We start from the raw sequence: 23,429 nt of genomic DNA on the forward strand, positions 1-23,429 counted from the left end.
ATATTCTGTATCCCAGAAACGGGTAAAGATATCAAGAAAATTTTCACGTTTGTTCGAGATCGGGATCGTAGCAATATATTGAAAAAAATCAGCCATATGCTGCACATCGGTGTCTTCAAATCCACGGCTCGGTTTTCGTACCTAATCACCACATTTTTGGATGTTACTAAGTAATGGAAATGATTTTTGAAAGCGGAAAAATGACACTTCTAGATAAATGCCTAGAGAATATACCATTAAAATGTGAGCAATTTACTGCGGTTAGTTATTCTGATATCCGCTGCTGACAGTGAAATGATGAAGGAAAGCGATATTTTCGAGTGCTGCCTTCTTATCCCCCCTAAGGTGCGTCCTAGACCACATATAATGCAAAATGAACCAACCGAGTAGCACCATTTGCCTAAGGTGGACGAAGTATGTAATATTCAAAACTTGACCCTGTACTGAAGCATAATTACAGTAAGAAGATTCTCCTGCGGGATGTACAAATAGTTCCTAGCCTAAGAGCTACCGAGAACGTTTGATCCTACCTTTCTATCACCAATAAAACCCGAGGTATTTGCCCCGAAACAAATCCCGTAAGTGATGCGGTAAGTTTTTTTTTTTTTTTTTCCAGCTCTGATTTTCGAGTGTGAGTGCCTATGTATTAACTTATGCATGTCGTTATCTTTCCGTGGCAGCCATGTATTAGGTGGTTGGAATAATAGTTAGTCGCAGAAGACTTTTGATTGAGAGGATTGACTTGTTTATAGCTAGGGCTAGTGGCATAGTAGGTGTGACGAAATACCATTGTCTAGCGAATTACCGTGAATCTTTAAGTATTTCCAGAACCATCAATGAAAATTTGATTAACGTTTCATTTAACGAACGTGATGCAGTTAAGATTATTTTGCGTAACGAAGCAGAGAGCGCTTCACGTCACGTGGAGCATAGGGACGAGGGCAGAGGACGTTCTCTCGGACGTCATGGAAACGGGAAAGGAACGTCCCAACTTCACTCCGTCTTGGATTCGCTCGCCTCTGATGTCCTATGTTTCTTTTCAAACGGAGAGCAACGAAATGAAATTACGTTACACTATTGACATCAAAATTATGAACATTGCATTTATAAACACCTGCTGACGTTGTTTTACTATTTGTAATAGTCCCCTTGATTTATAGATGCAAATTGTCAGGGACCAGGCGCTCCCCCCCCCCCCCCCCCCCCCCCCACGCCAGCGATACTGATATTGCCTGCAGGCGGTCGCTTTCCTTGACCTTATCACACACGAGCGATTTAGCAAGCAATTCCGAACGTCACTATGTCCTGAAGTTCTGCTATAGAAAATGAACTGCTTTACTTAGGAGCGGTGGCATTGACCTCCTTAAGTTGAGTATTACGTGCAAAAAAATAATAATAAACGGTATGAAATTCATTAAACTTATTTTAAAAGGCTATCTTACGGATACCAACACCGAATCGCGGTCGGCCACATCCTTTTCGAAATCGAAAAAGTGAAATTTATCCTCTTGCTTTGAATAAAACATTTGACTAACTTTTATTTAACTTCACATAAATATAAGCACTGTAAACTAGGGCTACTTCAGCTCAAAGTTTTATTGTTTCCTATTTTCTTTCATGCATTAATAATATTTTTTTCACATCATGTAAGTTTTTCCAAAACTAAACAATATTCTCAAGGAAATAACTCTTATTGCTTACTTTTTCCCTCGTATTAATTTGCCGTGAAGTTAATTTACTTTGGGTCCACGTTACACTTAGAGTTTGCTAACTTCAGCCCAATCATTTTCCCCAGTGACTGAATAACCGTCTGTATTGTTTTGAGCAAACAGAACTGAAATGTCATATTAAAGGAATGTTTAAGAGTTACAAATTTGAAAAAAAAAAACAGAGAGTTTGCTTTAAGAAAATTACTAAGCAGGATAAAAAGCAACAAGTGAATGAGCCCGCATCTCGTGGTCGTGCGGTAGCGTTCTCGCTTCCCACGCCCGGGTTCCCGGGTTCGATTCCCGGCGGGGTCAGGGATTTTCTCTGCCTCGTGATGGCTGGGTGTTGTGTGCTGTCCTTAGGTTAGTTAGGTTTAAGTAGTTCTAAGTTCTACGGGACTGATGACCGTAGATGTTAAGTCCCATAGTGCTCAGAGCCATTTTTGAACAAGTGAATGATACACATAATTATGGGAAATGACTGCGAAAATATTTTACAAAGCATTGTTAACACACGTTTGTATTCTGAATTGTTAGGGTATCACACCCAACAAATATCGTCATACAGACATCGACAAAAATGTCAATAATTGCAGATAATTTTAAGTATTTATGTACTGTGCTTCACATGTTATGGAGATTTTAGTCTTTCAGCAATGTTTCTCCTCCATTTTTAGAACAAAATATCAGTCAATGTTGCCCATTCCGAGGCTCTGTTGGTGGGCTCCATGCATTCGATTAGGACACCCTCGTCTATTATTTGGTAATTATTTGAAAACCCATTAATAAACTACATTTTACTAACGGCATTGTAGTTTTGCAAACGAATACAGTATAATTGGTATCGCCTTTGAACGTTGTAAATGTGATTCATACACCCCAACATCAAATTCACTATGGAGACTGAAACGGAGGGTAAATTACCTTTCCTTGACGTCTTGGTCAAGAGAAGGGCTGACGGCACCCTAGGTCATGGGGTGTATCGGAAGACTACGCACACTGATCTGTATTTGCACGCAGACAGCTGCCACCACCCTTCACAGAGGAATGGGGTACTTAAAACTCTAGTACATAGGGCGCGCACTATCTCTGACGCAGAGAGTCTACCCCAGGAATTGGAACATCTGAGAACTGTATTTCGAAAAAATGAGTACTCAGAGTGGCAGATTCAACGTGCTATCCGCCCAACCACTGCAGCACAACCTGTTGAGATGGATGAAGTCACGAGAGAGGAGGTAGGCACTGCATTTATTCCATACACAGGCGCACTCTGGGGGAAAATCGCCCGCATTCTGAAGAAACACCGGGTCGGAACTGTGTTTTGTCCTCCAAATAAAACCCGTGCACTGGTGGGGAGCGCCAAAGATGACTGCGGTTTGAGGAAGGCCGGCGTGTACCAGATTCCGTGTCAATGTGGCAAGTCGTATATTGGTCAGACGATGCGTACCGTCGAGGATCGATGCCGTGAACACCAGAGGCACACTCGACTGATGTATCCGAGCAAGTCGGCGGTCGCTGAACATTGTTTGTCGGAAAATCACGCCATGGAGTATGACCGCACGAGGATTCTGATACAGACGTCGAGATACTGGGACAGCGTTGTTAGAGAGGCCATCGAAATTCGCACCAATGACGACCTCATAAACCGTGACTGTGGCTATAATCTTAGCAAGGCTTGGCAACCAGCGATCGGGTTAATCAAGAGTAAATCGAGCAAACGTATAGCTGTGACGACCACGGCGGACAGAGCCATCACACCGACGTCATCTCAGACGCCGTCGCAATCTGTTCCACCGCGCGACCGTGGCGCGGGGCGCGGACGGCGGAGGGAGCGCGCCGCGGGCGGAGGGTATTTAAATCGGCCGCCGCCGCGACCGAACCCAGTTCCCTCTGAGCAGCCATAGCGTACGGATCTCCGTGCCGGCACGTTCACAGGAGCTCAGTCCGTCAGTTCACCTGATGATGGCGACATGTATGATCGCCGAAATATTGTGCCCGTTGGACACTATAGACCGGCAGCATACCCGTGGATATTTTGATTATCAAATACGCTGGGAGAAACTCAAGAATCACGTGATTCAGGGTTACTTGAGCCCAAATCACGTGACAAAAATAATGGGCTCAAGTAGGGCACTTCTGAAAGCTATGTTGACAAATTTTTAAACAGCATGTTTATAAGGTTCACTTTATACCACTGTCTATGGATCAGTAACTGTTGCCTGTGACAACACGCAGAGACTTTTTTTTCCTTTTTGGGCTCAAGATAACCATGAGGGTTCAAGCGCCGACAGCTTACGGTATATTTTTAGATCGAATCTCTCATGGTTTAAGCAGCCGAAGTTAACAGACATTTGTTTCGGTTTAATCGTCAACTCTGCTTCGAACGACTTCCATTTGTCCAATTCCATTGAGTTTCTGCATAAGTACGCATGCAGTCCTTGTGACAATACAGTTATCTGGTCTAATGACCATTTTCTGATACAGACAGGATTATCCAGCCCGTGAGATGTGAATGAGACACCAGTGGACGATTTTAAGGTGAAATGAGGACTTTCTGTCCTGTACATTTTATGTAATGATGGATACTGTGCTTTTTTCAATTGTTGTGATGAGACAACTTGAACACTGAGAACCGTATGATGATAGCTCTGAATCTGACGCGCCTTGTTGTAAAGAATGGTGAATGTTACTAAGCTTTAATGCGATAATTATCATTTAATTTTTAAGTAAACAAGAATGAGCCCGAGCAAGTGAACCGAAGCACGTGTAGATGTAACATTTATAAAATCCTTCTCTTGTAAAAGTGAAAAGTCGTCAGTGTATTGTGATATACGTCTTTCGCTCTTCCATAAATCACTTTAGGCGAATACAAGAATGGTCTTGGTGGAGACACAGTGCTCTGGAGGGGACATTAATTGGTTCAAATGGCTCTCAGCACTATGGGGCTTAACACCTGAGGTCATCAGTCCCCTAGACTTAGCACTACTTAATCCTAACTAACCTAAGGACATCACACACATCCATGCGCCGCGCGGTATTAGGCGAGCGGTCTTAGGCGCTGCAGTCATGGACTGTACGGCTGGTCCTGGCGGAGGTTCGAGTCCTCCCTCGGGCATGGGTGTGTGTGTTTGTCCTTAGGATAATTTAGGTTAAGTAGTGTGTAAGCTCAGGGACTGATGACCTTAGCAGTTAAGTCCCATAAGATATCACACACATTTGAACACATCTATGCCCGGCAGGATTCGAACCTGCGACCGTAGCAGGCGCGCGGTTCCGGACTGAAGCGCCTAGAACCGTTCTTCCACAGCGGCCGGCTGGATATTAGACATAGGTGTAGTACTAAGGCCATCTGTTTTACATGTTTCTTTCTGTCGAACGTTAAAGTAAAAGGGTTGAGGGGTGACCTGATGGTCAGTTTCCCAAGCGATTTATGCACACTGTGGAGAGTGCCCCAAACATTTAGTTTTACATACCAGGAATAGTTTCATTGAAAACTGTTGTTTGCTCTTCGTTCACCTCCAGAGATCTGCATCTACAGCTACGTCCATATTCCCGAATCCACCTGATGGTGTGTTGTGTACTTTATGCCCCTCTGCAACTTTCCCCCTTTCCTATTCCAGTCACGAATGAACATCGAGAAGAACGACTTTTGGTAAGCATCCGTGAGTTCGAATTTTTCAGATATTACTTGCATGCTCTTTTTGCGAGACATGTGTGGGGAGAAGCAATAAAGTGATTGATTCTTCCAGGAATGTACGTTTATAGTAATTTGAATAATAAACAACACCGCAGTGCACAACGCCTCCCATCAGCGTCTGCCACTGGAGCTAGATGAGCAAATCTGCGGTGCTTTCGTTCTTTTACTCCTCGTAAATGAACCTGTCACGAAACGTGCTACTTCTCTTTGAACCTTCTCTGCTAACTCTATCAGTCCTGTCTGTTACGAATGCTAGACTGCTGAGCAATATTTAAGAATCGGACGAGCGAGGGTCTTGTAAGTTACGTGCTTCGTGAGCGGACTATCCTTCCTGAAGAATCATCCAATGAGTCTCAGTATTAGATCTGCCTTTAGATTAGTTTTAAGTGGTCGTTCCATTTTCAACCGCTCCGTACGAATAATACAAGATACTTTATGGATGTGACTGCTTCCAGAGCTTGTTCTATAGTCGTTTAATCATGTAATAATGGATCTTGCCGCTTATTTACGCACAATACGTTACTGTTGTTTATCCTGAGGGTAAACTACCTTTCCTTTCACCAAGTGTCGATCCGCTGCAAGCCTTGTCGCATTTCGCTATAATTTTCTAGCGTTGCGACTTCTTAGTACGTAACAGCATCAGCCGCGAAGAGCCTCATGTTACTTGTCATGTTATCCCATAGCTCAATTACCCATATATTCTGACAAATAATGGTTCTGTAAAAATCCCTTGGGGTACACCCGAAGTTAACTGAATGTCTGAAGAATTATCATCCTTTAAGAATAATATGATCTCTTCTCTTTCCTAGGAAGTCTTCTTCTTCTTTTTCGTTTCTTGTGTCTTTACCCCGCATCGGCGCAGGGGTTGTTAACGGATGTGGTATGGTTAATTTTAATTTTAAAGAATGATGCTTCTCCGTTACCCTCCCGGGACGGAATATGTGAACCCCAACTGCCTACGTGTGGCATTATCCAAGTGAAAGTGAATGAAAGTTTCCTAAACATTTGCGAATCGTGTAACTGAGGTGGGACTTGGATACTACCTAGATAAATGCGAAATACAGCCTAAAAACCACATCCAAACCGGCCGTCACACCGACCTCCCTCGTTAATCCTTCTGCGCCCTTCTGCGTACGGAAAGTGGCGCTTTAGCACGAACGGATCTGTTTGCCAGAAACTCTTCTGCCCAGTCTCGGAGGTGTCAGATTTTCAGTGCGGTCTTATTTATTCATAAGGCTACAGTAACAGCATCGGTAACCTTCGAGAAGTCAAGGTACACGTCATCGACATGGGGGACGGTGTCAGCTGTCTTCCGGGTTTCGTGGGCAAACACACTGCGCTGAGTTTCATACAATCGTTGTTTGCGGAATTCACGTTGATTCTTACAAAGAAGATTTCTGGTCTCCAGAAATGTCACAATACGCAAGTATAACACATCTTCCAAAATTCTGCGAAGTACTGACGCCAGCGTTATTGTTCTATAGTTTTGTGCACCCATGCCGGCCGGAGTGGCCGTGCGGTTCTGGGCGCTGCAGTCTGGAGCCGAGCGACCGCTACGGTCGCAGGCTCGAATCCTGCCTCGGGCATGGATGTGTGTGATGTCCTTAGGTTAGTTAGGTTTAATTAGTTCTAAGTTCTAGGTGACTGATGACCTCAGAAGTTAAGTCGCATAGTGCTCAGAACCATTTGAATCATTTTGTGCACCCATTCGGCAACCCTTCTTAAAAACGGGAATTACCTGCACCTTTTTTCCAGCCACTAGAAACGCTTCGCTGTTCCAGCAACCTTCGGTGCACCACCCCTGGGACAGAAGACAGTTGTTTTACATATTTTATGTAGACTCGTATAAGTATCCCTCTCAGGTCTGGTCGCCTTTCGTCTGTTAATCTATTTCAGCTGCGTTTGTATCCCTCGGTCACTTACTTCGACATCTATCATTTAGAAATTCGTGCAACGATTTTAAGGAGGAACTGCTGTATTATCTTCCACAATAAAACGATATTGGAAAAAGAAATTTAGTATTTCGGCCTTCTCTTTGTCATCCTATGTTTCGATACCATTGTGGCTCAGAGTGTCTGGACAGATGGCTTTGATTCGAAGGCTGATTGAACCTAAGACCATAGCTTGTTAGATTTTTTCTTTTCAGATGGGTAGATAGAATTATATATTTGAATTCGTTGAACACTTTACACATGGCCTCCTTAAGCTAATTTTGGCTTCGATCAATTTTTTTTTTTTATTTTTTTTTTTTTTGTATCTCTGAGGCTTTGGGTGAGTTAAAGTACGCAGTAAACATCGCTTTCCTTTCGGAGTAGCCTTCTAGCTCGGCTGCCGAACCACGGAGGATGCTACCCACCCCTCACAACGTTGCTCGGTACATACTGCCTAGGAGTATTGTCCAATGCTCTTGAACTTTGTCCAATTCTTCTCAACATTTTCAATCTCAAAGATGTATGTTTCACGTTGACCGCTCAAGTTATCTCAGCACTATTTTTTGTCGCACTCGCTGAACAAACATACCCTCCTAACTTTCGCTACATTTCTATTTATAGCCGAATTCAGTGACGCTATAACTGCCGTATGATCACTGACTTCCTACTATACGTCAACTGACTCGAAATATATGGTGTGTTTGTCACAACGAAATCTGATGTCTTACCCTCACGATTCTGTTATCTGATACACAAATCAAGATAATTTTTGAATAAGGCATACAGAACAGTGTAATACTGTTTCTTGCCCCTGATACCCGCCCTAATCACTTGAGTCTCCCAGTCCATAACTGTTACGCTGAAATCTCTCATTAAGACTGTAACATGCCCAGGAAATTTATACGCCACGTTCTCCAAGTTTCTTCTCAAATGTTGCACCACTGCTGTTCCTGACATTGTAAGTAGGCTGTTTATGTTTTCTTATTGGCAACGTTACATAGCGCTCTGTGTGAGAATCACTGGCTGTGCTGTGTGCAGTCTGTGGCTGGTTTGCATTGTTGTTTGCCATTGTAGTGTTGGGCAGCGGCAGCTGGATGTGAACAGCGCGTAGCGTTGCGCAGTTGGAGGTGAGCCGCCAGCGGTGGTGGATGTGGGGAGAGAGATGGCGGAGTTTTGTAATTTGTCATGAGCTGCTATATATATTATGATGATATTAAGGTAAATACATTGTTTGTTCTCTATTAATATCTTTCATTTGCTAACTATCCCTATCAGTAGTTAGTGCCTTCCATAGTTTGAATCTTTTATTTAGCTGGCAGTAGTGGCGCTCGCTGTATTGCAGTAGTGGGAGTAACCAAGATTTTTGTGAGGTAAGCGATTTGTGAAACGCATAGGTTAATGTTAGTCAGGGCCATTTTTTTTTGTAGGGATTTTTGAAAGTCAGATTGCGTTGCGCTAAAAAAAATATTGTGTGTCAGTTTAAGCACAGTCGTGTATAATTGTTCAAAAGGGGATGTTTCATATGTCGACCCTTAGCCGAGGATACCTCACTGGAATCTTCTGATTTTTTCCTAGTAGTTTGTGTAATTAGTGTAGATTTTGTTTATTGCTAGCGCGTAATTGTAGACAGAATCTCCTTTGTAGTTGCAGTCTTTCATTGCTGTTGTGGCATGCATGTAGATTTGCACCAAGTATTTCGCTGCTGCGCTTGCAATTAACTAGATATTATTTTCAGTGCTATGTTAATGTGTTCTCTTATTTTTGCTCTTCAAATTGTGCTTTTCTGTGTTGTCGTGTGAAATATTGTGACAATAATGGCGTGTGAAAAACGTAATACTAGGCTCCAAAGTAAACTGAGAAATGACAGTGAAGACGAAAGCAGTGTGTTAGCGCCACCATGTAATGAATTAACTAATATTCAAAGTAGTAATTTGGTAACAGTGCATAGGGAAATGGAGCGGCCGTCAAATAATGGTGTAGACAGTGAAACAGGTAGTAAACAGGGAAGCATTATCGATCGATCGGTCGGCAACAGCTCGCCTCAGGAATCGGGAATGACAGAACACAATATTGCATATACTGTAGACTCAGGTTTTGGGTTCTCACCGTTTTCTCAAATAAATCAAAACACATTTTCTGCTTTTCAAAATGCGAATATTGCCGGTTCAAATGCACTGCCGACTAGCGCTGGGGAACATGTTTCAGACACCAGTGCATTGTTATTACAGTTAATGCAACAAATGGGACAAAGGCTACAAAAGTTAGACACAACGCTTGAACAAAATCAGAAACAAATGGGACAAAATCTTCAAAAGTTAGACTCATTGGAACAAACTCTTGAACTAACACGTGAAGATTTAACTACTGAGTTACATAATATTGAATCGAAATGTCAAAAAGTCTGTAATTACGTAAAAACACAAATTTGTGAGCATTTTCAACCTATTTTTTCGCGGCATGAAAATGCATTACAGAATCACGAAGCAGCCATAAAAGAACTGCAAACTATTGTTCATGAAAATCATGAGACCTTGCAAGCTAAAGTTGACTCAGTTGCATCTACCGATTCGGTTACGCAACTTGCAAAAACTCAGGAAAACTTAAAGGACACAGTAGATACTCTGAAACTTGGTTCAGAAAAACACACTGAGGAAATAAGTACACTATCGGAGAAAGTAGCCGAACTTTCGGATCAGTTCAATAATTTATCTACGAAGGTAGATGATAATCTGAATGACACAAAACCGGTAGTCTTTAATGACACAGAAGAGTGCGAACAAATTAGGAAATTCAAACAAAATCAGAATCAAATTAATACGCAACACCAAAGAGAAATCCGCGAAGTACAAGATCAGCTGACACAGGTAATACAAGAATTACGTATTTCAGAGGACACTCGCGCTCCAACACGGGAAGAGGGACTTAGAAATACGGAAAAGCCGCAAAATAATAACACAGGGCATTTCGGAAGTTATGAAAGAAATTGGCAATGTGCACCGAATTTTGAGATGGAACGGCCGACACGACCTAACAATGACCGATATGCGACTCGCCGACATGATGATTTTGACTATAAGCTGTTCATTACTACACGTAAATTCAAAACATTTAAGAATTCTGGCAACGACATTCATCCACAAGCATGGCTCCATCAATTCTCTCATTGTTTTCCTCCCAACTGGTCATTAGAACACAGATTAGAATTTATGTGTGGCTACTTAGAGAATGAACCAGCTGTGAGGATGCGATCGGTCATTCACGATTGTCACAGTGAAGGAGAATTTTACCATGCCTTCCTCTCAGCATATTGGTCTCAAGCTACACACACCGAGTAAAACATAGCATCATGATGATGAAACACTTTGAACAATCTGAATTTTCCAGTCTTGTCAAATATTTTGAAGACATGTTGCATAAGAATCAGTATCTTTCAAACCCATACAGCCCCTCAGAACTCATCCGCATTTGCTTACTCAAATTGCCTGAACATTTACGACATATTATTTTGGCAGGACGTTGCAAAGACGACATTGAAGCTTTTCAGGGACTGTTACAAGAACTGGAAATTGACACTGACAATCGCGGAACGCGAAAACAGGAACACAACAGTTACAGGTCACATCTGTCACAATTCCGCGATGAAAGAAATAATAACTGGACACGACAAGGCTATTCTCACAACACATATCGTGACCAAAACAGACACCACCCGTATGACAACCGTTGGCAGAGTAGTAATAATTACAGGGAAAGATCGCATTTCCGTAGTAATGAATATGACAGAGATTACCTTAGAAACAGACAATATGGGAACCAAAACAATTATTATCAAGGGAGACAGAATAACTTCAGACGCAACGGTCCAGCGCGCAGTTACGATTCAGGGAGAAATTCTCCACCACTTAACCGACAAGAAAGAAACTACAGGAACTACCGACATGACGACAGACGATATAATCATAACGATAGACGTGAATTTCATCAGAACTGGCGGGATTCTAACAGAGCTGGGCCCTTTCGGCAAGGCGAATTTGTAGAAGTTAGGTCTCCTAATCCCAATAACGACGCACGCCAACAAAGGGACAGACAATGACTTGCACCGCAGGCAGCCACGTTCGCCGGCTGGCTGGGAGAAAAATAACATAGCTAACCTTGAGAAAAATTCCAGTTTTCTTTACTGACGTATACGACATGATAATTCCGTTGAAGCTCGAGCTTTGCATAGTAGGAAGAGTAAAGGCTTGCACCACATTTCACATGTAAAACCGTTTATTGAAAGATAATCTGCTTTTTAACTTTGTCTTTGCCATAAAACTTTTCACTTTACATTACTAGTATGCTTTGTCAGACTTAGAATCTGTTAATATGCAACAATGTTTGAAGTTAAATATCCAGTCAAGAACCAAGAGAACTTGTTTAAACAGAAATTACGAATGCATTGTTATTGCGAACAGACGACACAGTGTTATTGTGTGTGTACATTCTTGCTTGTTAGTTGCATGATTATGTAACGACTATAAGGCTTACATACTTAGAACATTTACCAGTACTGCTAATGATATTTTAATGCAACATTTTGGTTTACTTGAAATTATGATGATATTAAGGTAAATACATTGTTTGTTCTCTATTAATATCTTTCATTTGCTAACTATCCCTATCAGTAGTTAGTGCCTTCCATAGTTTGAATCTTTTATTTAGCTGGCAGTAGTGGCTCTTTCTGTATTGCAGTAGTGGGAGTAACCAAAATTTTTGTGAGGTAAGCGATTTGTGAAACGCATAGGTTAATGTTAGTCAGGGCCATTTTTTTTTTTGTAGGGATTTTTGAAAGTCAGATTGCGTTGCGCTAAAAAAAATATTGTGTGTCAGTTTAAGCACAGTCGTGTATAATTGTTCAAAAGGGGATGTTTCAACATATATACAGGGTGGTCCATTGATAGTGACCGGGTCAAATATGTCACGAAATAAGCATCAAACGGAAATGCTACAAAGAACGAAACTCGTCTACCTTGAAGGGGGAAACCAGATGGCGCCATGGTTGGCCTGCTAGATGGCGCTGCCATAGGTCAAACGGACATCAACTGCGTTTTTTAAAATAGGAACCCCGATTTTTTATTACATAATCGTGTAGTACGTAAAGAAATATGAATGTTTTAGTTGGACCACTTTTTTCGCTTCGTGATAGATGGCGCTGTAATAGTCACAAACGTATAAGTACGTGGTATCACGTAACATTCCGCCAGTGAGGACGGTATTTGCTTCATGATACATTACTCGTGTTAAAATGGACCGTCCCTACCTGTTACCAACTGTTCGTCTACAACTGTGAGCCATATGTTTGTGACTATTACAGCGCCATCTATCACAAAGCGAAAAAAGTGGTCCAACTAAAACATTAATATTTCTTTACGTACTACATGAATATGTAATAAAAAATGGGGGTTCCTATTTAAAAAAACGCAGTTGAAATTCGTTTGACCTATGGCAGCACCATCTAGCGGGCCAACCATAGCGCCATCTGGTTTCCCCTTTCTAGCTAGACAAGTGTCGTTCTTCGTAGTTTTTTCGTTTGACGCTTATTTCGTGAGATATTCGGCCCGGTCACGATCAATGGACCACCCTGTATAAAAAAAAAGACAGTTATCATGTTTGATCCACCTATAGGACTTATATTCACCAAAATTATTCGGAATCTCAGTAGATTTCATCATATTATATACAAACGCCTCCACCAAAGGTGTTCAACCTAACTTTGCAATATACACTCTAAGACAAAAATAAAGAAAAAAGAACCAACCGACGCACCAAGAAGAAATTTGCCGAATGGGATAGGAATTAATAATTGTGATGTACATGTACAGACAAACAAATGTTTAAAATTTCAGAAAAACTGGATGATTTGTTGTAGAGAAAGAGCTTCACAAACTGAGCAAGTAAATAACGCGTTGGTCCACCTCTGGTCTTTATGTAAGCAGTTATTCGACTTGGCATTAATTGATAAAGTTATTAGATGTTCCCTTGAGGGATATCGTGCGAAATGCTGTTCAACTGGCGCGTTAAATCGTCAAAATCCCTATCTGATTGAAGGACTCTGCCAATAATGCCCCTAACGTATTCAATTGGAGATATATCCAGTGACATGGCTGGCCAAGGCGGGGTTTGACAAGAACATAGACAAGCAATAGAAACACTAGTCGTGTGCGGCCGGGCGTTATCCTGCTGAGATGTAAGGCGAGACTAGCTTCCCATGAAGGGCAACAAAACGGGGCGTAGGATATCGTCTGCGCACCGCTGTGCAGTAAGAGTTCCACTGATGACAACCAAAGTGGCCCTGCTATGGAAAAAAAAGGCACTATTCACTCCTGGTTGTCGGGCCGTATGACGAGTGACAGTCAGGATGGAATCGCACCGCTGTCTGGGGTGTCTCCAGACAAGTCCTCGCTGGTCATCGGGGCAGAATTCGAAGCAGGACTCATCACTGAAGACAATTCTACTGCAGTCAATGAGATTCCAGACCGTGGAGACGCCCCAGACAGCAGTGGGATTACGCGACACTACCGCTCGGAAAACACGCCAATCTGTATGACAAGTTAATCCACACTATTCAACACAGTTAAATAAGGATATACTATTCACTTTTTCCCCGAATCACCTGAGGAAAAACACTAACCATAGTCTTTTGTACATACAGATACTGCTGTTGCTGGGGAGACACTACGGTGGAAGACTTAAAAGTACGAGGGTTATTCCAAAAGTAAGGTCCGGTTATAAAAAAAAAAAATCAAAACTAAAATGTTTTTTCAAAACAATTGTTTTATTTACATTCCTTACATCTTTATCTATTTTTCTACATAACTTCCATACTTATTTAAACATTTGTCACATCATTCAACAAGCTTTTGAATGCCCATGTTATAGAAATCGGCCGCCTGTGACGATAACCAGTCCTTAACTGCTTCTTTCACTTCATCATCTGTGTCGAAGCGCTTGCCGCCGAGAAACTCCTTTAAGTAACGGAACAGGTGGAAATCACTTGGCGCCAGGTCCGGACTGTAAGGAGGATGGTCCATCTGTTCCCATCCAAATTTCTTGATCAGAGCTTGCGTTTCATTTGCAGTGTGGGGTCTGGCATTGTCATGCAACAACAAGATTCCAGACGACAAAAGACCACGTCGCTTATTCTGGATTGCACGTCGAAGTTTAGTCAGGGTAGCGCAGTAGGCGGCTTTATTAATCGTTGTTCCTCTCTCCATAAAGTCGACTAACAATACTCCACGTCTATCCCAGAACACAGTCGCCATAACCTTACGTGTTGAGATTGTCTGCTTTGCCTTGACCTTGACTGGCGATGACGTGTGACGCCATTGCATTGACTGACGTTTAGACTCTGGAGTGATGTGAGAAACCCATGTCTCATCCCCTGTGACAACATTGTCTAAAAGACTGTCACCTTCCTTATGATATCGCTCCAAAAAATCAAGAGCAAAAGCCATTCTTTTCATTCGTTGGGGCTCAGTAAGCAGCCTGGGAACCCAACTGGCACACAATTTGTGAAACTTCAAATGTTCAGACACAATTCTGTACAAAGTTGTTCTACTCACATTCGGAAAATGCATGTCTACGTCTGTAATAGTGAATCGGCGATCTTCACGAATTTTTTTGTCAACCGCATTGACCAAATCGTCTGAAATCACTGATGGTCGGCCACACCGTGGTTCATCGTGCACATTATCCCGTCCTTCATTAAAAGCTCGCACCCACTTGCGCACTTTACTGTCGCTCATTATGTTAGGACCGTACACTTCAGTAATCTGCCGATGGATTTCCGCCGCTGAATTGTTTCTTGCAGACAAAAACCGTATCACTGCCCTTACTTCACAATCGGCGGGCTGATCAATTGTCTTCAACATTGTAAAGTGACACTGTGAACTACACTCAGCAACAGTAACAAAGCGAATGGCGGCGTTTGACGCGCAAGGCTTGCCGGGAGTCGGCGCGCATGCGTGTTTTGTCATTGGCGCCAAATTTCAATAGTTACGGCGAATCGGACCTTACTTTTGGAATAACCCTCGTATTTCACAGTGCAAGGAAAGGAAAAAATGGCTCTGAGCACTATGGGACTCAACTGCTGAGGTCATTAGTCCCCTAGAACTTAGAACTAGTTAAACCCAACTAACCTAAAGACTTCACAAACATCCATGCCCGAGGCAGGATTCGAACCTGCGACCGTAGCAGTCTTGCGTTTCCAGACTGCAGCGCCTTTAACCGCACGGCCACTTCGGCTGGCAAGGAAAGGAAAGAAGCTTGTCATACTGCAGGAGCTACAAGTAGTTGTTGGTTAACTAAAGTAAGTTTAAGAACGTATATTGTTTGTATTGTAATTTCCAAGCAAATTATTATGTTGGAGATAAGCCTCTGTAATGAGGAAATGCTCAAAATAATAAAAATAATACTAAAATATTGGAATCTTGCAAATGGAGAGTAGCAAATACTGAATTTTAACGCCTTTATAGACCTTTTTTAATATTAATATAAAACAGTGTCAGTTTAGTGCTTTTCAGATGTAACAGGCAATAATTCTAGAACTTCGACCCTCTAGCGGTAGCTCTGAAAGTGCACGAGGAGCAAGACACCACTCTGCTCAGTCGAATGCGCCGCACACATAGTGCATCCGCGACTACAGAATCGTACAGGTACTGCTAGTCAGTTGGAGTGGTTTCAAGTTAACGTGGTGTGTAATTCCGAGTTTTGTGGGACTGCCTAACCGGATCGAGCAGGACGATTATAAAGTAACACTCATGGACTGTGCGGCTGGTCCCTGCGGAGGATCGAGTCCTCTCTCGGGCATGGGTGTCTGTGTTTGTCCTTAGGATAATTTTAAGTAGTGTGTAAGCTTATGGACTGATGACCTTAGCAGTTAAGTCCCATAAGATTTCACACACATTTGAACATTTTTTTAAAGTAAGATGAGGACTTTTGTCCACCATACTTTATATTGTGATGGCAGCTATAAGCATTTTAGTAATTTTGGTGAGATTTTTTTTAACATTGGCAGCCCGGTGTTGACAGCCTAGAAACTGGAAAAGCGCTGCAATGCTATGTGAACATTGTTATAAAGTGTGTCGGATGCAACTAAACTACAACAATATAATAGAACAATTGTTATCTCACATATGTAGAAATGGATTATAACATGATACTTTAATTAATATGTTTAACACGATAAACGTCATGTACGCCTCAGATCAGTTGCAAAAGCTGTCATTGTTTGCCGTACGAGTGGACTGCTTTCGCCTTGCGTGCAACTGACCATTTGTGTGCCTAGTGGCTCTTTTAAGCAGTTGTCAATGCAAGCAGAACTCGTTCCCTGTCATCTCCAGTTGTGCGCATATGTCGCATGCAGCTGAAACAGAATAATGCAGCATATATACGCGAAATAAAAGAGCCGTGTCAATGAAAGTAACAGGTGGAAGAGGCAGGAGAAATGTTCACGCCTGCAGCCCAGCCACCACACCCTTCGTTTCGCTCCATCGCGCTACACCAACCCTCCGATTGCTCGATTACTCACTCGCGCTATCCTACCGAACACTCACCAAGTTGAAACTCGCAAGGTTCGCAGGAGAGCTTCTGTGAAGTTTGGAAGGTAGGAGACGAGATACTGGCAGAAGTAAAGCTGTGAGGACGGGGCGTGACTCGTGCTTGGGTAGCTCAGATGGTAGAGCACTTGCCCGCTAAAGGCAAAGGTCCCGAGTTCGAGTCTCGGTCCGGCACACAGTTTTAATCTGCCAGGAAGTTTCATATCAGTGCACAATCCGCTGCAGAGTGAAAATTTCATCCTGGACTCACCAAGTTGACTGTTTCCAGCAATTGCTGGCGTCAGTTGAGCAATTCAATTCCATTTTCAAGTGGTCCGTTCCGCCCTATATTCATCCGAACACTTAGTGAACAAAATACAGAGTGAAAATTCCTGGAAGATTAGAATTGTATGCTGGACCTTCGCCTTTCCCACACTGCTCTAATGACCGAGCTACCCAAGCACGACTGGCAACCTGTCCGCACAGCTTTACTTCCGCCAGTACTTTGTCTGCTTTTGCTTCTCACAAGCTCTCCTGCGAAACTTGCAAGACTAGCACTTCTAAAAGAGGAGCTGATACGTGTCATGCTTTCGTGGCTCGGTCGTTAGAGCATGTGCCCCCAGAAGACAACGGTCCCGAGTTCGACTCTCGGAACAGCACATATTTTTAATTTGCTACGAAGTTTCATATCAGCGCGCACTCCGCTGCAGTGCGAAAATTTCATTCTGAAAATACCGTGTTTTTAAATTTAAAGTGCAGCTACTCGCGGAGGTCCAGTGTAGGCTGTAATTATTGTATGGCAGCGAAACTTGGTAGGTATGCTAATGCGTTAATTTGGGCCGATTTTCGCTGGAAAAAATTAGTTCCAATTTTGGCCACCAGATGCAAATCTGGCGCTGTGCAGCATGTCGTTGACATCTCTGGTGCTCATATTGAACAAATGTGTTAAGTGGTGCTTAATAATAAAATCAATATATGCCTTTCTCACTTGTCTGACCTTTTCTGGCCACGTCCCACTCCTTATCCACTACATATGGAAACATTTATATACGTCTTTCTTGCATTCATAGCACCAGATTTGCAGCTGGTGGAGAAAACTGGAACCAATTTTTTTCCAAAGTAAATCAGTTCTGCATTAACACAGTAGAGTATCTACCAAGTTTCGCTGCCATACGATAATTACAGTTCACACTGGACCTCTGTGAACGCTTTAATTATAAGCACCCAGTACGAGTTTACGTAATATCGGACCAAATTTGTAACTGGGTACAGGACTGCATTGTAGATAGAACTCAGCACATCGTTTCTAGAGAAGCAACTTCAGCAAATATAAAGGTAATTCCGAGAGTACGCCAAGGGAGTGTTATACTCCTTCCAAACAGGCCTTGGAAGGCCCAACGGTACCGACCGGCCGCCGTATCTTCCTCAGCCCTCAGGCGTCACTGGATGCGGGTATGGGGGGGGGGGGGGCATGTGGTCAGCACACCGCTCTCCCGGCCGTATGTCAGTTTACGAGACCGGAGCCGCTACTTCTCAATCAAGTAGCTCCTCAGTTTGCCTCACAAGGGCTGAGTGCACCCCGCTTGCCAACAGCGCTCGGCAGACCGGATGGTCACCCATCCAAGTACTAGCCCAGTCCGACAGCGATTAACTTCGGTGATTTGACGGGCTTTACCACTGCAGAAAGGCCGTTGGCAGGAGTGTTATAGGGCCGCTTCTATTTACAATTTATATTAATGATCCAGTGCATAATGTTGGAGGATCTGTGGGGCTATTCTTGGACGATTCTGTTTTGTCTATAGGAAGGCTGCAACGCCACAAGACTGTAGCGAAATGCAGGAAGATCTGCAAAAGATCGACGATTGGTGAGTGACAGGCAATTGGCTTGGAAGGTAAATAAATGTAACATCTTCTTCCTTGCCTGCTTCGCACTTCTCTCCGGGGTCGGCATTATTATATGTTTTGGAAATGAATGCGGTTAATTGCGTACAAGAAATGGCGATACACTACATGTACCACGACGGGGGAAAGGGAGTCCTCGATTTGTGGCAATACATGATCGACGAGTTCCTGGTCTTAACGAACAGAACGCGACAAAAATTCAAATACCTCTGAGTACTATGGGACTTAACATCTGAGGTCATCAGTCGCCTAGAACTTAGAACTACTTAAATCTAACTAACCTAAAGACAACACACACATCCATGCCCGAGGCAGGATTCGAACCTGCGACCATAGCAGTCGCACGGTTCCAGACTGAAGCGCCTAGAACCGCTCGGTCACAGCGGCCGGCAGAACGGGGCACCGGAACCTCTTTGCTGCCTATTTGGGGTTGTCGTTCATGGACCCACCGCCCAGCTGGGGTGTGCCGGGTATGAGAAGCAGTTGACTTGCAGACTTGATGCTTCCACGATTCCCATATGGTCACAGAGATAGTCTCTGACTGTGAGCAGAGGCCTCAGACTCTCCGACGGTTGACGACTGTTGATGCCCATTGAAATGACGACCACCTCTTACGGGCCGCCCGCTTCGATAAGGTAAGGTAATCCCAGCGGGAAAGATGGCCCTTTTCCTTCACATTATGGTCATAATTTCTGGCGTATGGCTCCCTTGTATTTGATGATTATTATACAAAAAATAAAATAAACTAAATTAAAAAATGTGATGGTGCGCTTCGGTGGTAGGAGGAGGGAGACATCATGGCCGTGTCTCGGAATTCGGCACCTGCCCACCTTGCCTCCTCCAGGCCGCCGCTAACTGTGCTCCTCAGTTATATAAAAGGGGGTCAGCATAGATGTCTGCCATGCAGAGGATCTGGAATCGATTCCCGGTGCTGCCAAGGATTTTTTCTCGGATTGAGGACTGATACGGGGTGCACTCAGCCTCGTGATGCCACCAACTGAGGAGCTGTTTGACCGAACAAATAGCGGCCCAACGGCCTGGAAAGGTTACAAGGGAGAGCGGTATGCTGACCACATGCAGTTCTATACCACGTGACGCCAGAAGGACGAGGATAACAGGGCGGCCAGGAGACAACGCTTGGCTCTTCATGGTCTGGCGAGGAGCTCGTTATTATTCCTAGACGTTATTCGGGAACAGAAAGGGAAAGTTGGGGAAGGGGGAGGTGGAATGTTGCGATACCAGAAGTACTCTGTGCAGAGTATACACGTACACATAGAAAAAGTTTTTGTGTGGACCTTATAAGATGAACATTATGTTGACAAATTTATACAACCACCAATTCTTTCACTTTTCCCAGCTAGATCGCATGCAAATATACGTTGATACTCCCATGGAGACTGCCCATAATCTGCATCATGAATAACAAGTGTTATTCTTATGTAAATTGAAGGTGGAAGGAGGAGAAAGGAAACGAAATCGAAGGAACTAATTATATTCGTTGCATCGGGACTTTATGTGGTATCAGCGGCGACAAGCAAAAATGTATGGGGGATCGGTACTCGAACCCAGGATCTCCTGTTTACTAGACAGTTGCGTTCACCACCGCACCTCCTTTTATGTCTCTCTCATTTTGTTCGTTACATTTGTTCGCGGCGGACGTCCCACTCAAGATACCCCTTCAGGATCACCGTTGATCCATTCGCACAGCCGGCCGAGGTGGCCGAGCGGTTCTAGGCGTTACAGTCTGGAACCTCTCGACCGCTACTGTCGCAGGTTCGAATCCTGCCTCGAGCATGGCTGTGTGTGATGTCCTTAGGTCAGTTAGGTTTAAGTAGTTCTAAGTTCTAGGGGACTGATGACCTCAGAAGTTAAGTCCCATAGTGCTCAGAGCCATTTGAACCATTTGAACCATCCACACATGTTCTTTCAGGTTTTTATTTATTTATTTTTATTACTGACAGCAGCTAACTTCTGAGAGAACACGCTGAACTACTGTACCGGCATACCTAAATGAGCAATGAATCTACAACCTTCTGCGTAGGTGCACATTTATATTCAACCTCCAACATCAATTTAAAATTAGTGAGCACGGAAGGCTTTAATAGAGGCTGCGGTAGGTGGCGCTAGGTGTGAATGTGCGTCGGCAGGGAGTGTGCCGAGATCGTCTGTGCGTCTGCGATACACACAGTTTCTGGGTGGAGCAGTGGTTAACACAGCTGCCTACTAAGCAGGAAATCTCAGGTTCGAGTCCCGAGCCGGCACACATTTTCAGTAGTCGCTGCTGATTTCGCAAAAAGTTCCGATGCAACTAACATCATTAGTTCCTTTTCTCTCCGTTTCTTCCCTCACCGCCACTGCTCCCCCTCCCCTCCACCTTGAATGTGTATCACAGCTGCTGTTTTTGCGTGATATCTGTTCTTTCGGACATGCATTCATTTAAGGTTTGTTCTATCAATACACTATGACACCCCAGCAACCTTCAACGAGGTGTTTTTCAAAATATTTAACATGTCTTTCGTATGTCGCTTTAGTATTGTACACAAAAAAAATGGTTCAAATGGCTCTGAGCACTATGGGACTTAACATCTGTGGTCATCAGTCCCCCAGAACTTAGAACTACTTAAACCTAACTAACCTAAGGACATCACACACATCCATGCCCGAGGCAGGATTCGAACCTGCGACCGTAGCGGTCACGCGCTTCCAGACTGAAGCGCCTAGAACCCCACGGTCACACCGGCCGGCTATTGTACACATTTCCGTAAATAATCTAATATTTTATTCCTGACGAGGAGAATAGAGAAAGAAAGGAATGGAATTTCGGAGTGTATCGTTTCGTCGACGTCTAGTTCATTAGGGAAGAAATGTTTTACATGAAAATTCTTAAAATTTTTTTTTAATAATACAAATTTTAGTAACATTCTACATCTTTATTCGTCATGTCTACATACGCACCCTGGCGACGAACACATTTCTTCAAAAATGTTCAAATGTGTGTGAAATCTTATGGGACTTAACTGCTAAGGCATCAGTCCCTAAGCATATACACTACTGCTAAATTGTCCTAAGGACAAACACACACACCCATGCCCGAGGGAGGACTCGAACCTCCGCCGGGACCAGCCGCACAGTCCATGACTGCAGCGCCGGAGACCGCACGGCTAATCCCGCGTGGCAAAAAACTCTAGAGCTCTTACTTCCTCACTATAGCCTAGAGGACTGGGAAAAGAGAATGTTACTGCTTATAACGTGTCTGACGACCTGCAGCGTCTAAGTCCGTTATCAGCCTCTTACGTAATCAAGGACACTCGTTCTCTATATAAGCGGGCAGTGCGCGCCAGCGCAACCATTCCGCTGTCAGCGACGCCACCGCATTCCAGTCTACAAACGTATTGTTAGCCTAGAGAATAAACTTGGAGAAAATGGAACAGCCCAAGCAGTTATATTACATGGACCTATATTCCTCCGTAGCTGCAGGGTTAATTTTACTCTTGACAAGCCACATTTCTCCTAACGTGACACCGGCTTGTTGATACCGTCACTGTAGAGTGTTTGACTTTGTTGACAGAGCCACAACCTCACCTCTGCTGCATCGATGCCAAAGTGAAGTCCGCGAAAGTGTTCTTTTAAGTTTTAGAAACAGATAAAAATCGGATGAGGCCAAGTCGGGACTGTATGGAGGATGATCGATGACAGTGAATCCAATTCGTCGGTTTGTTGCAGATGTCGCAGCGCTCGTGTGTTCTCTGGCATTTTAATGGGGAAAGAGAGGGTGCTCCATGTGTGGACGAACTCGTCGACTTCGAAACTCGATTACAACTCGTCGTTTCTCACGCGCCGACCTAGTTACGTTACACACCGACATATCACATGTTCAAATTCGGGGCCCTCTTGTGGCAGAGGGCAGAAAATATGAAGACACGAAGAGTAAACACGTAGGCTATTAATAAGGCTTGTTTTACTTAAAAATCTTTAAGACTTTTCATATAAAAAATTCGGAGAGATTACTTTTCAGCGGGCCATCATATAATACGAAAATGCTTTGACAGTGTTATAATTTAGACGATATAAAATCGAAGTGTTCACTCACTATGTCAGTAATTTAAATAGCAGTAGGTCTGCGAGCACAGGTCTGCAGATCAACGCCGCGCACTCCACCTCGCTTTCCGCTTCCCCTACAAGGATCCTTTACCACCTCATCACATTCCCCCCCCCCCCCCCCTCCTCACTCACACTGAACACCTCCGAACAATCTACAACATCCGCAAACTCGACTCCAATAATCCTATCGTTTCTCCTCTACTTTCGAATCCCCATACGCTGCCGCGCCGTTACCAACACATCCCACCAACCCTCCAGTTACACACCCTTCACATACTCTCGCAACGACACTTCATCCATCTCCCCCTCCCAGATCATGAACTTCACCCCGACTTTGTCCATTCTACCAGCTATATAGGTCCACGCCACCCAACCCACCTTCTCAGGGCTTTCTCTCCTTCTCCTCCCCACATTTCCTTACTCCTTTTTTCCCCCTTCTGCCTTTATTTCTCCGCCAACCTTTCGGGACAGCTATTAGTGTCACCAATTCCTCCATCTATTCCACTTCCTCTTCTGT

The sequence above is a fragment of the Schistocerca americana genome, chromosome X (genome assembly GCF_021461395.2).
Source record: "Schistocerca americana isolate TAMUIC-IGC-003095 chromosome X, iqSchAmer2.1, whole genome shotgun sequence".
Lineage (NCBI taxonomy): Eukaryota > Metazoa > Arthropoda > Insecta > Orthoptera > Acrididae > Schistocerca > Schistocerca americana.